The sequence below is a fragment of the Marmota marmota genome, unplaced genomic scaffold (genome assembly GCF_001458135.2).
Source record: "Marmota marmota marmota unplaced genomic scaffold, marMar, whole genome shotgun sequence".
NCBI lineage: Eukaryota > Metazoa > Chordata > Mammalia > Rodentia > Sciuridae > Marmota > Marmota marmota.
Genome location: NW_026000093.1, coordinates 180,921 through 193,430, shown reverse-complemented (window position 1 = coordinate 193,430; position 12,510 = coordinate 180,921). Strand labels below are relative to the sequence as shown.

The 12,510-nt window shown below is 32.5% G+C and overlaps 1 pseudogene; it reads right to left on the bottom strand.

Annotated features, from left to right (window-relative positions):
• Window positions 1-747: 747 nt before the first annotated feature.
• Window positions 748-12,510, bottom strand: part of LOC107142233 — a 120,207-nt pseudogene continuing 108,444 nt past the window's right edge.

Sequence of the window (12,510 nt, the reverse complement as noted above, 5' to 3'; positions counted from 1 at the left end):
ACATTGGTACAAAGACACACAGTGCTTCCCCTGGTCTGTCTAGTAAATTCTACAGTGTGTTTAGGGGTAGGAAAATGTAGTGTGCTTCTTTCTCATTTGTACAGACCCTCTGGAGGCTCAGGGGCTCAAAGTCATGGATGGAGGCTCAGGGCCCTCAGGGGTCATGGACAGTCCTCCTGCTGTCTATTCAGTGTGAGCATTCACACCCACTACATGTGTAGATTTAACCACAACATGTATTGCATTTTGCTGTTCAATATATTTGTTTCTCAGCCACCTGGTTTCAAACTTAAAAACTCTGCATTTGATGTAGAAAGCTAAGATGTATCATGCAGGACATTTAAAAAGCCAGAATCTGATGCTTGAAGTGTGGCAAAAACATCTTTTGAATGTTTTTTATGGACATAAAAATCCTGAGTAAAATTAAACTAACTACAGAGCAAAAGACATTGACTTTTGGATGCAGTGATGCATGCTGGTCATCCAAGCAGCACAGGAGGCTGAGGCAGGAGAACCACAAGTTCAAATCCAGCCTTATTAGTAAAAGTGAGGCCCTAAGCAACTCAATGAAATTGTGTCTATAAATAAATACAAAATAGGGCTGGGATGTGGCTTAGTGTTTGAGTGCCCCTGAATTCAATCCTCACTATACCCCCCAAAATAAAATAAAATAAATAAATAAGACATTGACAAAGGAACATGCTGTCCATCTGAGGTTATGGGGAAAACATTGATGTGATCATAGACTTCAGGCATAAGATAGTTTTATTAATGTGTTGGTTTGGTACAAAAGAGGCCTTTAAGTCCAGAGATAGCTTTGGAAAAAAAGATGATTGGAATTCAATCAATTCAAACAGAGAAACTGAGGAAAGGACAAGTGAACCTGGAGAGGTCCTCAGAAGGAAAGAGGGCCAAGGATCCAACCATGCTTCCTGCCCACTTCCATGGGCTCCTGAGTAACGGCCAGTTGGGCAAGGGTTGGAGTTTCATGGAGTCAGTGCTGTGGAGCTATCTCTGGGCAATTGTAATTTTTCTTTCTAGTATGAAGTTTCTGGTGACCAATGACGTGTGATCTTACAACAAATGACTTTTACAGTATATAGATTTGTGAGAATTGCCTCAAGTATGAATGATCTGTTTCTTGTTAACACTTGAAGCATACTTAAAACTTTGCCATATTCTTAACATTTATATGGCTCTTATCCAGTATGAATATTTGATGAACAACAACACTTTTTCCTAATAGAATAGCTTTGCCACATTCTTTGCATTTGTATGGTTTCTCCCCAGTATGAATTATCTGGTGTTGAGAAATGTGTGATTTTTGATAAAGAGCTTTGCCATATTCTTTACACTTGTATGGCTTTCCCCCAGTATTAATTCTCTGGTGTCAAATAAGGTATGATCTTTGATTAAAAGCTTTGCCACATTCTTTGCATTTGTATGGCTTTTCTCCCATATAAAGTCTCTGGTGTTGACTAAGGAATGACCTTCAATTAGAAGCTTTGCCACATTATTGATATTTGTATGGTTTCTCCCCAGTATGAATTCTCTGGTGTTGAGTAAGGCATAATATTTTATTAAAATCTTTGCCACATTCTCTACATTTGCATGGCTTTTCTCCTGTATGAAATCTCTGGTGTTGAGTAAGTTGTGATTTTCAATTAAAAGCTTTGCCACATTCTCTACATTTGTATGGCTTTTCTCCTGTATGAAGTCTCTGGTGTTGAGTAAGGCGTGATTTTTGATTAAAAGCTTTGCCACATTCTTCACATTTATATGGCTTTTCCCCAGTATGAATTATCTGGTGTTGAGTAAGGCATGATCTTTGTTTAAAAGCTTTGCCACATTCTTTACATTTGTATGGCTTTTCTCCAGTATGAATTCTCTGGTGTTGTGTAAGGTATGATCTTTGATTAAAAGCTTTGCCACATTCTCTACATTTGTATGGTTTTTCTCCTGTATGAAGTCTCTGGTGTTGAGTAAGGCGTGATTTTTTATTAAAAGCTTTGCCACATTCTTTACATTTGTATGGCTTTTCTCCTGTATGAAGTCTCTGGTGTCGAGTAAGAAGTGAGTTTTGACTAAAAGCTTTGCCACATTCTTTACATTTGTATGGCTTTTCTCCAGTATGAATTTTCTGGTGTTCAGTAAGGTATGATTTTCTATTAAAAGCTTTGCCACATTCTTTACATTTCCAGATTTTCTCTCCAGTATGATTACTGTAGTGTTTAAAAAGGTTTGAGCAACACTTAAAGACATTTTCACATTTCTTCAATTTGTAAGGTATATCTCCATTGTAAAGCCTATGATTTTTAGTAATGGATGGAATTTGAGTAAAATTTTTTTCACATTCTTTACTTATGGAGGATTTATCACTGCTCTGATAAACAATTGAGGAATCTTTAAATGCTTTTACATATTTTTTACATTTGTAGGGCTTCTCATCCATACTAATTCTCTGGAGTTCAGGAATTCTTGTAGTTTTATTAAAAGTGCTTTCACATACCTTGTATCTGTAATTTGTCTCTTGATTATGAAAGCTTGGATAAATAAATTTGGGGCATGGATTAAAAACTTTTTCACATTTATCATTGTAAAGCTCTTTTAAATGATCACATGGGTGTTTTCTAGGATTTAAAAAAGAAGAAAATTTTAATGAATTTCACAGAATTTACATTATTTTACACCACATCTAATATACTGCTAATTACCTAGGGTAGAGATTGTCTACAGGTCCTAAAAGATTTATCATAAATATAGAGGTCTGTCTGAGTATCTACATATACCTTTAAATTAAGCAATAGTAGGTAAGTACAAATACTCCCACATTCATTATAATTCCATGCATTGCCACACGGAGAAACTGTTCATTGCATCATTTTTGTAAAGTAACAATCATCTCCTCCTCCTCCTCCTCCTCCTCTTCTTCTATCTTGTCTACAGAAATATTTGTGGATATTTACAAAATGGTGCATTTCAAATTATTCCAGTGACCAACTAAAGCATGAAGTAGACTACATAGAAAATTTTTCATTTTTTAGAGGAAGGGTATAATTACAAAATGCTGTGCAAATATATTTAAAAGCACACACGTGTCCTCAAATATGACTGCCATATGTGTTGTTGTCTCTCTCCAGCTTAGCCAATGCCCCATATCTCTACAGTTCCACCTTGCCTCCAACACACTATTGTCTGGTTTTAATTTGCGGGGAATACTGCAGGCACTGGGACATAATCATGGCCCTGATGTGCTAGAGCATTTTTCATTAAGCCAAAGAGCAAACTGCATCTGAGCTGGACTGCTCAATTTTCCAGCAAAAATATCTATCACTGAGGGTGTTGTTAAAATTCTTTCTATGTAACTAGCTCACTAAAATCAGTTAGAGAATACTTTTGATTTGTTGAAAACATATTCCTTGAGATGCACAGATGAGTAATGTGAGGGCCTCAGAAAAATCTAATGGAAGCAGGATTTAGTTCACTGGGGACATGTATAGGATCCAGGAAGTCTCTGGATCTCACACTTGGAAAGTTGTTCCCATTCCATCCACACCACAGAATGCATAGATCTTTTGGGATATTCACTTGGAGTGAATCCCTTCATAGCAACAAAATCCCTGTTGCTATGAAGATGAAGCAGTGCATGTCAGATGGAGCTGCTGAAAGATATCTATGAACTGTGCATGTAATTTAAAAAAAAAAAGCATGGAAGCCATTAGGGAAAAAAGTCTGGTATCTGGGAACTCACAGTTGAAATCCAGCTGGTTTGAGATGATCCAGTACATGTTATATACTACCTAGTTTTGTCTAAATTCAGCATGGCACTGGAGATGGTATCATCCATTGGAGCCACATAGCCACATAACATCACAGAGATGGGTGAGACTTGCCAGAATGCCAATTAACCTGTCTGAAGAAAGACTCTTCCTGTTGAAATCTCATTCCTACCTTTGATGTATACTCCCTTAAATAAAAAATGGAAAAATTATCTAGTCATTGTTTTTTAGATCCTATGTGATCTAGAGAACATATAAGGTGCTTTACCTCTTTTAACGTAAGTTATGGCCCTGTCTCATATTCCTTTACTATTTACTGTCTTGGTATCCATACCTGCTCTATACCAAGTTTTGCAAAAAATATTTTATTTCTTGTTCTTCTGAAAATTCTTGGTTTTGATTAGAAGTCAGACCTGAAAAAAATTAAAATAGCAAGTTATTCCACTTACGACACTATGGTGAATATACTCTGCAAATATATAAAACCTTATCAAGGTGTGTGGGGGGAGTAGCCACAGAACAGTATGATTCAAGGCCATTATTATTCAAAAAATATATAGAATTTACTAGAATATGCTGAGAAACACTGTGAGAACTTTGAAAATCATCTTAAGAATTTGTAGCACCACAGATGAGGACAACATTCAAACTGACTGATATTATCACAATCACAGCCCTTTACTTCAACATATTTGAACTCCACCTGTGACTCAAATGTTGCAGAAAATAAATTTCTCATTTAGTTATTTTTTATCTTTGTGGGGACTATTTCTTAGGATTAAACACACTGGTATTCTATCACTAAACTACACCCATAGACCTTCCTATGTTTATACTTTTTTTTTGAGACAGTTTATTATAACAATGCTGAAATTTATTTCAAACTGGCATTCCACTGCTTTAGATTCCCAATTATATGGAATTACATTTATATATCATTGAACATGACCTATTTTTGTTTACTTTGTAACTTCCAAATATTTTCCAAAATGACTATAATGATCTAGTTTAACAGATTTTAAATAGAAAAATCCCAATGAAAATAATAGCTCACACAATAAAGGGTATAATCAACTCAAGCACACAAATAATTGAGAGTTGGAAAATATATGTTGTTAATTATCTAAGCAATGCCCAATAACCACTTGAAAGATATTTATTAAACTAAATAAGAATGTAGAAAATTGAAAAAAAATCAGAAAAAAAGCAACAGAAAAAGTAGAAATTATATACTAGAAATATTCTTTAAAAAATGTCTCAGGCTGGGGATACATTTTAGATGGTAGATTGCTTGCCTCACATGCAAAAGGCTAGGCTTGATCCCCAGAACCACCCCCCCCACACAGTCTCATCAATTAAAAATTTGAGGAAGAAAATATATCAAAGGCTAGAATTAATTAAAAGACACAGGTAATAATGGTCACAGTGGTGCATGACTTTAATCCCAGCATCTCGGGAGGCTGAGACAGGAGGATCACGAGTTCAAAGACAGACTCAGCAATGTGAGGCACTAAGTACCTCAGTGAGACCCCATCTCTAAATGAAATACACAATAGTGCTGGTGATGTGACTCAATGGTTGAGTGCTCCTGAGTTAAATTCCCAATAAATAAATAAATAAATTAAAGAAAAAAGTTAATAAATTTATAATCAAACTTTTAAAACTTTTCAAGAAAAATTGATATAACTAAGAAAAAGAGAAATTTTATTTACAAAGATATTCTTTTATGATTAATAGTTGATTTCTTTGCAGAAGACTTCCAGAAAGGAATTGGGATATATAGGTATGTATGTTGAAAGAAAAAGAAACTATGAACCTAGAATACTTTATCAACCAATACCATTTTCTTGAACTTTAAGAAAAATATATGCTTTCAAGATATGAAAATATTCAAAAATTGCTTTACTTCTTGACCTTCTGTAAGAGAAATAATCAGTGAAATATTTCCAATAAAATAAATCTGCACAACAGAAATCATATAAAATTTGAAAGCTTTTGTGGAAAAGAAAATTTACAAATATATATTTTATTTTACTTTCATTGTACACAAAACATTTCATTCTACTATAGAATGTGGAAAACTAAAGCATAAAAATTATCATAAATCTTTGTTATTAGTATAAATCAGAAAAGCAGGTGTGACATCAATAACAAATCATGGCAACCCATGTAAAGACACTGATTGTTTTAGAAAACCAGAATTATTTCAGATTAAAATGTAGTGCAAACTAAGTACTTTATTTTTTTCATTATTTTTTCTTTAGTTATACATGACAGTAGAATGTATCTTCACATATCATACATTCATAAATTATAACAACCTATTCTTTTGGTGGTAAATTATGTGAAGTTACAACTGGTTGTATATTCATTTAAGAATATAAGAATGTTATTTTCAATTTATTCTACTGTTTTCATGCACTTAAATAATTCCAAAATAATGACAAAATAAAAATCAAAGATAAAAAAGAAATAGATAAAAATAAAATATCACAATAAAAATGTATGAACTACAAATTAAGGCATATTTTAATAGTAGAAAAATTATAAGAAATCAACAAAATCTGAAAACTATAGAAGTTCTTCCTCATCAGTAATTTAAGTATCAATAAACTACTTTGAAAAAAAAAACTAATCAAAACACAATATGACAAATAAGATTAAACCTAAAAAACATGTTAACTATGTCAGATGTAAATCTTTTACAAAAGATTCTTTTTAGATATAAGGTCACAAAAAGACTAAAAACAAAAGGATAAAACAAATATTACATTCAAAATTGTTGATAATATTTATATAAATAAGAGACAAAGTAGAATATTATATAAAAATAAATATGGCAAATCCCTAGAATACAATCGTAGTGAATACATTTGTAACTCCAATAATGTTTTTCATATACAGAAAGAAAACACAGACAAAATTCAACATCATAGAAAGCAACAAAGTAGTAATAGGAGACATCAATCCCCAATTAATGCAAAGAATAAAAAATAGCATTGCACTTTTACCTAAGGAATAAAAAAACCTTCAAAAAACATTAAAAACCATTTTGGCTTACAGAGGCAATATTCTCTATAGTCTATGGAACATTATTCCAAAGAGAACAGGTTAAAAGCACAAAACAAATGTTAACAGATATTACAATATTGAAGTTGCATTGTAACATAATAAGTTGGAAATCAAAAGCAAAAGTGATATTTAAAATTTATAAGTATGAATTTAAAGCCAAATTCAGCAATTAAGCAAGGCCCTAAGTAACTTATCTAGACATTGTCACAAAATGAAATATAAAAATAGCTGCCAGCCAGGTGTGATAACACACTTGTAATTCAAGCAACTTGGGAGTCTGAGATAGCAGGATTGTGAGTTCAAATCCAGCCTCATCAAAAGCAAGGTGCTAAGCAACTGAAGGAGACCATGTTTCTAAGTTAAATAAAAAATGGGGCTTGGGATGTAGCTCAGGGGGAAGTGCACCTAAGATCAATCCCCAGTACCCTTCCCAAAAAAAGGGTGTAGATGTGGCTCAGTGGTTATACACCTCTGCTACAGAAAAAAAAGCCTATAGCACTCAATGTAATCTATGAAGTCCATGTAATACCAATCAAAAAAATCAATATTATTGTTGCATGTACAAAATAAGTTATTTGAACAATTCTATGGAATATCCTGGGTGCATACATAATTACACATATTAAAATTTAAAGAAAATGCTTCCTTATATAAAAATAATAAAAGTTAAAATATTCAATACAGTTATGTTAACTTGAGGTTAAATGAGGAAGCCATGAGTAATAAAACTGAAGGTACATCAAGTATCCCTCAACTTGATGGTCAAATCAAAATATATTTACAGATCTATTCTCATTAAAACAACATTCAATAGAGACCAATGTGGCAAGCCAATCAAATTACATTTCATATGACTACATGAAGGCAATTTAGAATGAACTATGACAAGTTTTAAAACTTTACAAAGATAAGAAATTATATAATATCTACAATGATCAACTTTTAAGATAGTATATTAAGTGAAATAGTAATTCACACACACACACACACAAAAAAAAAATACAAGGTAATTCTACATATAAGAGATATCTACTGTTGCCAAATATAGAGACCAAAAAGAATGGCATCAGGGATGAAAAAGTGAGACAAAGGAGCACTTGTTTGGAGGAAAAATGAACTTACTTTTTATGTGATACATACTTTCTAGAAAAAAATCTTACAAAACAATTTAAATGAACACTATTGACCAATAAATTCAAAATATATAAGACAGTAGGTTCAGGAAAGTTGTACAGTATACAGTTTTGATCACAATTAAAAATTTGACAAATACATAAAAGATAAACAGAATTGTAAACATCTTTATGGTACCTTAAAAATGCTAAAGTCTTACTCCTAGACAAAAGAACAGATTCATATATAGAGAGATAATGAATATGCCATTAATTCTAGCTACTTGGAAGAAAGGCTGAGGCATGTAAATAGAATTTCAGCTTTAGCTACTTAGCAAGAGTCTTTTGTAAACTAAAATTCAATATTATAAGAACCTCTGAGTTCAATACGCAGTGTGTGTGTGTGTGTGTGTGTGTGTATACTTAGATACATTATATGATTAAGCACAAGAACTGAGTATAAACAATCAAGGTACTATATAAAAATCATATATAAAAAGAGGTAATATTTATACATATAAGTAAAATCATAGAATACTTGTTTGAAAATTGGCACATGGTTCACGTGCAGTTTAATTTCAACTAATGTTTTCCTAAAGTGACAAATCATGATAATTTTTATTCAATTATAACATATAGATATACAAATAAAAACAATATCACTGATGTGAGAAAACCTAATGAACAACACTGAAGCTCTCTAAAGAGTGAAACTCAAAAAAAAAAACAAAAAAAAAAAACCACACACACACACACAAGAATTAGAGAAATGTAATCCACAAAATTTTGGATAATTGTATTACAATAGAAATATTTCTTTTAACTTTTTTGAAGTGATAGGTGGACAGAATGCATTTATTGTATCTGTTTATTTTTATGTAGTGCTAAGGAACAAACACAATGCCTCACATGTGTGAGGCAAGCCCTCTGCCACTAAACTAAAGCTTCAGCCCTGAAAATTCTTCTTTAAACCACATTGATCAGCTATAGTTACATAACCACTAGGAGCAGGTATTGTGAAATACTGCTATTCATTACGTGGCAGGAAAATTTCACAGAATATCCAGTATAAGCATTCATATAAAGCTCTGATGAGAAAATTTTGAATGAATAAATATTTAAATTATATAAAAAACTCTCCTATAATATTAATATATTACAATGGTTTTATCTAGAAATATTTGGAAATGAGCAAATTTTTTAGAGAGCCTCCAAATACCAATAAATGTCAGGTTATGAATATCCTCACAGGTATTGTGGAATACTTTGTAGGAATTTTGACTGTGGAAAAGAGAAGCATTCCTCTGGTGAGCAAACTCCCAGGGGTAACAGGCACTCTGCTTCCCACCCTTAGAATGCCCCCCAATTTCCCCAGGAACTAGTAAAATAATAAAACACACATGCAATGTCAAGCTGCTATAGCAATTCCCTGCTTGAAAGGGCTCTGCACTAGAGGGTTATCAGCCTCAAATATGATCTCTGGCACACACTCCTGGGAATAAAGGAACTCTCTTTATAGATAAGCACAATGTTTCACTGAGCCTAAACCTGTCCACACAACAGTAAGTTTATATAATGGACTTTCTTGAGAGCTACACAAAACTCCTAACATTGCATATTGCAACTGAGGAATCAGGTCCATAATGTTGCTAAGTTTCTAACCTGCCTAGTAATAAAATAAACAATATGTAGTAGTGATGCCAATGACCTAGATTAACCTACTGATATAAAAAAAGCTCGGCAGCTTGGCCTCCATGCCATTATGCCACCTTTCCTGCTTCTTGTCTCTGTCTTTTATTTTTAATTTTCCTTCAATGCTTTGTTAATTTTAACGTAGGGAGATCACTGGAGAACAAGAAGGAGCTTAAATAATTGATAAGCATGGTAAACATAGAACATGGAATCCTCTATAATTATTGCAACAGAAACAAACCTAGGCTTGAAAAAAATTAATTGTGTCAGATTTTAGTTTATTAATTAACATTTTAAAATGTGACTTCCTCTTTGACATTTGAACTGCTTATCTGTATTCTTTGCTTCATTAATTTCTACCCACTTTGATATATGTCTACTGTCTGTTTTCTTTTAAATCCCAAGGTTATTTCTTTAGGGACAGAAAGGTGACCAAGGACAACTTATAGACAACAAGATGTTTTTGATGGAAAATAGAATATGTCACATTTTGTTATTTTCTTGGTAACTACAGAAATCTTTTTAATGTTGTCCTCCATAGAAAAAAAAGAGAAAACACTCTATAAGATTCTACACAATTATTTTCCAAATCATTTTTTTCAGACAAAAACACTAAAATACTTTGAAACCTTTTTTTCTCTACATTGTGAGCACTACTTAGAAATGATAAGTTAAACATAAAGAAAAATCTTTAACATTTTCTTTTCTACATAAACAAATGCCCAATCTTTGTCCTAAAAACAAGAAACTAAAACTTTTTCATGCAAAATAGAAGCTGGCATAAGATACTCTATACAGTTAAAAAATTAAATATTGGTTTTGAATTAGAAATTCTGAATGAAATTTAGGCTCACCAATAAAGAGTAGGTTTCTATAGATCTCTAACATCACATCTCCATATAAAGTCTGCTGAGAAGGGTCCAGGCATTTCCATTCCTCTTCAGAAAAATCAATGACCACATCCCTTAATGTCAATGGTTCCTGAAATAAAAATGAATAAATACATATCACATAAACCATATGATTAATGACATAGTATTTAATTTCATACCAATTTTAATGAGAGTTAAAAGAGGTGGCTTTCACTTTTGGTAGTGATGTCAACCATTCAGTAAGATACTTTTTTTGTGGTGCTGGGGATTGAACCCAGGGCCTTGTGCATGAAAGGCAAGCACTCTACCAACTGAGCTATAACCCCAGCCTCAATAATTCATTATAAGCAGTAAAATTGGTGGATAAATTTGGTATAATAAAACCCAGGGAGCAGCACATATGAAGCAAAACACTGAAGCAAAAAAAATGAAAAAAAATCCAACATAATTCCAAAGGATATATAATAGTTGCAATTAGTTATTGAATATTCAAAAGAAGCACAACTAAACAAAGCAATGATACTTGAGACAGGCATAGCAAAATTATAAGTAATAACTATACTCGTACGACAGTGGTCACCTCAGTGTGTAGAAGACATAAGAGATCACTAAAGACACACCAAAACTTTCAACAGTCCACATATTTATTTGAATGGTTATCTCCAAAGTTGTCTATCTTCTCATTATTTAAACATACCATAAATCTTACTATATTTAAAAAATTACGTTTACTTCTGCAGACCACAACATCACAACTCACTTCTAAAACAATAAAATAAAATTTTTAACTATCAAACTATTACAAAACACTTAGGTACTTGGGTCAACTTGAATTACATGGCACAAAGTTATAATAAAAACAAATTTAAAAAGCAAATTAAGTAAATAGACTGTTAGTCTCTCAGTTCATAGGAAAACTGACACATCAGGTTTAACATTCCCAGATTTATGAAACCACTCTCACTGTGAAACTGTATCCTCACCTGGTTCATTTCAATGTAGAAAGTGAGAGAATACTAAGCAGTTAAGAAAAAAATTCTGAAAGGTTCTGGCACCCTAAACACCTCCCTGACAGCATGGAAATACTCCCTTTTCAAGGGTGTCACTTATCACTAGTGAACCAACACATACATGAAGTTAGTTTAACATTCTGATCTGTGATGTCTTTCTTCTGGAACAACATTATTATTATTATTTTTTTTAAATTAGAGATGTAACCCAGGGGCTCTCTACCCCTGAAATGCATTTCAAGAAGTTTTGATTTTTTTTTTTTTTGTGATAAACAGGCTTACAAAGTTGCTTAGGGTCTCTATATTACTGAGACTGGACTCAAATTTACTTTCTTCCTACCTCATTTTTTCCACATCACTGTGATTACAGGTTGTGCCACCACTCCTGACTCTGCAACCACTTTTGATACCAAATGTGCAAACAACAACCAGTATTTCAACAATTAGTAGTTTAATAATTCAATTCTGATACCATCTAGTACAGATCCCACAAGTTTGGTGTTATGCCTATAAAATTTTACTACGTGAAGTGCCAGTTTAAAGCCCCAGAATAGAATAACATTTATACTTATGATTCATTTCCTATAAATTAGGGGTCTCTACATCTATACACTCAAGTTACTTATTCTGATAAAAAAGAACACACTTATGTATACCAGCTTCTTATAAATTATATAAATTTGGAAGTTGACAATTGAAACCTTGCATAAAATATAAAAAATGTCAGAGGAAAGTGGGACACTATATAGGCCATTTTAGGAAATAACTGGTTGAAGATATTACCTCCAATTTTTTTCTGTTCTGCTACAGAAAAGCCCCCTGCCCAATATGATTTAGAAGATCCTCATTATTTTAAATATGCTGGTTCAGATACTCATTCTGAATATTCCCATTGTTTTCCATAAAAAAAAAATTGAACACTTTTACATTCAGGGGCAAGAACAAAATATTTGTCAAAAAAAAAAAAAAAAAA